The 6,085-nt window shown below is 46.3% G+C and overlaps 1 pseudogene; it reads right to left on the bottom strand.

Annotated features, from left to right (window-relative positions):
- LOC112071690 (protein XRP2-like) overlaps positions 1-4,690 on the bottom strand; it is an 8,956-nt pseudogene extending 4,266 nt beyond the window's left edge.
- Positions 4,691-6,085: the final 1,395 nt, after the last annotated feature.

A 6,085-nucleotide genomic window follows, 5' to 3' on the forward strand; every position in this document is an offset into this window, starting at 1 on the left:
TTAGAACCATTGCCAGCAAGGGAAGGAGACCTTAACTGTATGACAAAGTGTCTACCCTTCCCTCTCCCTCATTTTAGAAATTACTTTAAGTCATTTAGCAGACTCTCTTATCCTCCTCACCTCCTCTACTCCTCCATTGCTCACCTCATCAATGAGTTTCCGGGCGTTAGCAGTGGTGTAGTCCCAGCGAAGAACACAAACAGACAGGACTCGTCACTCTCCTTGCGTCTGCCTCCTTTGGTCATGGGTACGATGCTGCGGATGCCTCAGCTGAGACCCGGACGATTTAAACTCTGACTCCGGTCAGGGGCCGGAACATGGTCCAACACCACAGTGTCCTCAGGCAGCAGGCTCCAGTTGGTCTCCCCTGGACGGCGTGAAGTCATGGACGTTGCTCCAGTTGTTGTTGAAGATGCTGAGGCCTGCGTCCTTGAAGTGGAAGGCCAGCTCGGGTATTAGTACTGGAAGCAGCCGAACTTCATCCCCGTGGACGCCTCGATGATGGGCTGAGTGGCGCAGCCACAGGAACACCTCCATCTTCTGACAGTCCCTGTCCTGAACTGCTGGCAGGCCACCACACACTTGATATCCTTACAGTCCCTGAAGAAAAACACTGCCCTTCACCGGCCCCATAACGATGCAGCAGTTAGTGCAGTCGTCGATGGTGATGGTGGCGGAGTGGTCAACACGAAGTCTTACAGTTGTCACAGTCCTGGATGACAAACTGCGTCCGCCAGCTTGCTGGCAGACGGCCCACCGTGGCATCTTCAGCCCGTTAGCATGAAGTCCTTAGGGTCAACCTGCATAGAAACAGACATTAGTCTCAGGGTCAACCTGCAGGGGACAACATTAGTTCCTTAGGGTCAACCTGCAGGGGGACAGACATTAGTTCCTCAGGGTCAACCTGCATAGAAACAGACATTAGTTCCTTAGGGTCAACCTGCAGGGGGACAGACATTAGTTCCTTAGGTCAACCTGCAGGGGGACACATTAGTTCCTCAGGGTCAACCTGCATAGAAACAGACATTAGTTCCTTAGGGTCAACCTGCAGGGGGACAGACATTAGTTCCTTAGGGTCAACCTGCATAGAAACCAGACATGTAGGTCCTCAGGGTCAACCTGGCATAGAAACAGACATTAGTTCCTCAGGGTCAACCTGCAGGGGACAGACATTAGTTCCTAGGGTCAACCTGCAGGGGGACAGACATTAGTTCCTTAGGTCAACCTGCAGGGGGACAGACATAGTTCCTTAGGGTCAACCTGCAGGGGGACAGACATTAGTCCTTAGGGTCAACCTGCAGGGGGACAGACATTAGTTCCTCAGGGTCATCTGCAGGGGGACAGACATTAGTTCCTTAGGGTCAACCTGCAGGGACAGACATTAGTTCCTTAGGTCAACCTGCAGGGACAGACATTAGTTCCTTAGGGTCAACATGCATAGAAACAGACATTAGTTCCTCAGGGTCAATCTGCATAGAGACGATATTAGTTCCTACTGCACATCCTACAGTGGAAAATTATTGTTAAAATAAAGTCTAGTTTGAAATGTTGCTGTTAAAATACATATGTTTATTCTGACTGGAATAAACAGATCGATCACATCACACAGATGTTAGACCAGACACACACGACACACCACACACACACACACACACACACACACACACACACAACACACACACACACACACACACACCACACCTAATGAGAGGTGTGTGGCTGGTTGAGGTTTTCAACAAGCAGGTCTATTCTGGGCTCAGTTTGACAGTTTAACACTGAGGTCATACTCAGCAATGACACTGTTTCTGTACTTGAGAACCCTGCCTTCAGGGACTGTGTGTGGTGCCAGACTGGATCAGAACATCTACTGCTTTCACAGTCAGGCAGGAGACCACTTCCTGTAGTAGATGAACAACCCAGAACTGTGTGAGTGAGTTTACCTCAAAAAGCATCTTGCTTCAATCAGTTTATTCCAGTTCAGAATAACAATTATTACTTGTATTTTAACAGCAACAGTTCCAACCTAGATGTGTTTTCAACAATAATTTCTACAGTGAGATGTACAGTAGGCCTGATCAGTTTTCATCTGTACTGTTACTTAGGGTTTCACTATCAGTAACTAGCTAGCTTTGGCTAACATGAGCTATTAGCTGTGTACAAGGCCAGGGGATTGTTTGAAAGAGAAACTCACATCTACTACTATGATAGTTAGTACTCCCTTATGCCCGCTGATCATCACCTGTTATAAAATGACAACAGTGCCTTGCTAGTTGACCTACTTTTCCACTGTCGAAGCCCTGTTTCCTGAAGCATTCTGCCCCGTTCTGAAACAACTCCCTGGGTTTACCGTCACGCTGTGGACGTGTCGTTTTATTCATTTGTTCGTTTTTTGAGAGACTCAGTACTATCGTTAAGCACTTCCCCACACAAAACACATTGTGGGCGCTCCTCGTTACTTCTCAAAGTTTGTATGAAAGAGAGAGGAACTCATCACTGTATTTGTGTTTCATGACAATTGAGCTCAGTCAGAACTTGTGGCTAGCATGAGTCCATTTGATGACATCGGTGAGTGATGGCGAGTGGGAATGACAAGTCATCATCTGCTGCTGAACGACAGCGCTGCGCCGTGTGTTGCGGAGTGATCTTCAACAAAACTGCAACAAAAAAATGATCCGGTAAACCGCGAAGCACGCGGGCATCTCCCTCTACTGCAGCTGCCAAACTGAACAGAGACCGCTGCTAAGATGCACTTGGCCAAATCAATTCCAGTAAATTATTAAATAATTATACATTTACTCTGACAAGTCGCGACCCATGCATTAAGAAAGGCTGCCTGAGGGTCATTGAGCAGACGCTCTTATCCAGAGGGACCCTGGGTAAGTGTCTTGCTCAAGGGTACATAACATATTTTTTACGTAGTCGGTTCGGGGATTCGAACCAGCCACCTTTCGGTTACTGGCCAACGCTCTTAATCGCTACATTACAAACCACAAAATGTTAAACACAAAAAAGGCAAATAGTAGTATATAAATGGTAAGCTGGTTAAATAAAAGACTGATCTTAGAACTTTCAGACTACCATTGTTTTGGGAAAATAGGGACGTGTCTGTCTTTTTCACCAAATATCTCAAAATGTATGTATTTGAATGGTTTTAAGTTCTACACCATTTTAAAATCAGGATAAACTATTATTTATAATGATTTTACCAATTTCTGATAGCTAAAACGTCAACAACAAACAAACAAAACMTATGGAACTCTGAGGTCGTCCCATTGTTTCCAGTAGGGGAAATATAGGTATGTCTTTATTTTACATAATATCTCGCAATGTGTATATTTGAATTTTTCAAGTCGGACACCATTTTAATCACGATAATCTCCTCTTTCTAATTGTGTAATGCTGGGCAGCGTACTCCGTTGTCATCAAACGCTAGCCCCGAAATACTTTTTTCCCTTGGAAAGCTGAGCTCCCCCCTTGTTTTCTTATGGAGAGGCATGCTGGTATATTTCGCAATGTGTGTATATATATATATATATATATATATATTTCAAGTCACCATTATAAATCAGGATAATCTTCTCTTTCTAATGACACAAGGTTGAGTGAGCAGCGTACTCTGCGTTCATCGATCGCTAGACCAGAAATAGTCAAAGGTTACAATTTGTTTCCTACTTCCTCCTTATACAGACATTAACACACTTGGCACCATCGATGTATCCGTACCTGTTTACTTTCTACACCAGTTGTTATTTTTCAGTTTCGTCCTATGAACAGACTGTAGTGGTCAAATAAAAAAGGTGACATTTTTTCGGTGCCATTTAGGGAAATTCAATTCTAAGGATCATTCCAGTCAGAAGAGACGTTTTTAATTAATTTGCTATTCCCTGGCGCTAGTGTTCGTTCTCAACCAACGTTTATTGGCCGTTTTTCAGCCTTGGGTGAATTTTGACTCGTTCTAACCCTAACCATGCACCGATAGTATCCCTAGCCATGCATGCATCCTCCCCGATAGTATCCCTAGCCATGCATGCTCCTCACGGATAGTATCCCTAGCCATGCATGCGTCCTCACGGATAGTATCCCTAGCCATGCATGCGTCCTCACCGATAGTATCCCTAGCCATGCATTGCTGTGCCTCACGGATAGTATCCCTAGCCATGCATGCGTCCTCACGATAGTATCCCTAGCCATGCATGCGTCCTCACGGATAGTATCCCTAGCCATGCATGCGTCCTCACGGATAGTATCCCTAGCCATGCATGCGTCCTCACCGCTAGTCRCCCTAGCCATGCATGCGTCCTCACCGCTAGTCTCCCTGGCCATGCATGCATCATCTCCATACCTTTTCACGTTTGTCCCAGCTATATTGTTTCGGTGGATCCTCCGTTGTATTGCTGCAGGGGTCAATGTTGTTGGCGTTACTACTGCTGTTCGTCTTCTCTTCCACCGTTGTCGGAGTAGGTTCCTTTTCGGGTGATTTTCTCTTGGAGTTTTTGGAGAACCAGCAACCCATTTTGTCCTTTTAACAATAAACCAATCAAACGTGTATAGGAAAATATGATAAGAGTCTGTCCCCAGAAGATTTCTCGCTTACGTTGTATAAAATGTACAGGTATTTCGGTCTTCTTGCCTCCTCTGTTTCTGGCTTCTTATCACGTACTCGTAAACATGTCTTTCGTTTGAGCTTCCCTTTTCCCTACACAGTTCAACAGCCAATCAATACTTTGCAATSCGTTACTTAGTAACAGCGAATCACAGTACAACAACAGTCTGGGAGGGGGCAACGTGGACAATGTCAGCCAATCAAATCAGTGTTCTACTTTTTGGGAGCTGGGCGTTGTTTTAGCCGCGCTCAGTATGCAGGGTGGTAAACAGTGAGGGGTTTCGATTATCTGGCCCGGGTTACCGCCTGTGTGAGGGGTTTAAATCGGTGAAAGGTGATTGTATTCGTTTTGGAACCGGCTGCTTCCCGGGCACGAGCAAAGTGCCGGTTCAAAACCCAAAACGAAATAATCTCAAAACAAATGTGACGTATTCTAGGATAGATTGAGCACGTGGAGTAATGACTAAAATGGTGTATTCGCATGCAAAAGTGATTGTTTTGGATAATTACGTTTTATCTGCCTCCAATGAAAACGAGTTAAAAAATCGAACGTATATGTTATATAAAATATAAAGTGTATGTTTCTGGACTATGCACCATGCTGCCTTGTTGACAACATGACTGAATGGCTCAGATTATTGTTCAGCATGGGAAGACTGCTCTTCCCTCAACGTTTTTTCTGTCCACGTCACGAGCCATAGACCCATAGACCCGTACACCTCGGCTCAGGTTAATAGACTTCATGACCCGTACACCTCGGCTCAGGTTAATAGACCCATAGACCCGTACACCTCGGCTCAGGTTAATAGAGCTCATAGACCCGTACACCTCGGCTCAGGTTAATAGACCACAGACCCGACACCTCGGCTCAGGTTAATAGACCCGTACACCGCGCTCAGGTTAATAGACCAATAGACCCGTACACCGCGGCTCAGGTTAATAGACCCATAGACCCGTAACACTCGGCTCAGGTTAATAGACCCATAGACCCGTACACCTCGGCTCAGTTAATAGACCCATAGACCCGTACACCGCGCTCAGGTTAATAGACCATAGACCCGTACACCTCGGCTCAGGTTAATAGACCCGAACACCTCGGCTCAGGTTAATAGACCCATAGACCCGTACACGCGCTCAGGTTAATAGACCCATAGACCCGTACACCGCGGCTCAGGTTAAATGACCCATAGACCCGTACACCTCGGCTCAGGTTAATAGACCCGACACCGCGGCTCAGGTTAATAGACCCATAGACCCGTACACCTCGGCTCAGGTTATAGACCCATAGACCCGTACACCTCGGCTCAGGTTAATAGACCATAGACCCGTACACCCGGCTCAGGTTAATAGACCATAGACCCGTACACCTCGGCTCAGGTTAATAGACCCATAGACCCGTACACCGCGGCTCAGGTTAATGACCCATAACCGACACCCGCGGCTCAGGTTAATAGACCCATAGACCCGTACACCTCGGCTCAG

This window comes from Salvelinus sp. IW2-2015, unplaced genomic scaffold (assembly GCF_002910315.2).
Source record: "Salvelinus sp. IW2-2015 unplaced genomic scaffold, ASM291031v2 Un_scaffold1683, whole genome shotgun sequence".
Classification (NCBI taxonomy): domain Eukaryota; kingdom Metazoa; phylum Chordata; class Actinopteri; order Salmoniformes; family Salmonidae; genus Salvelinus; species Salvelinus sp. IW2-2015.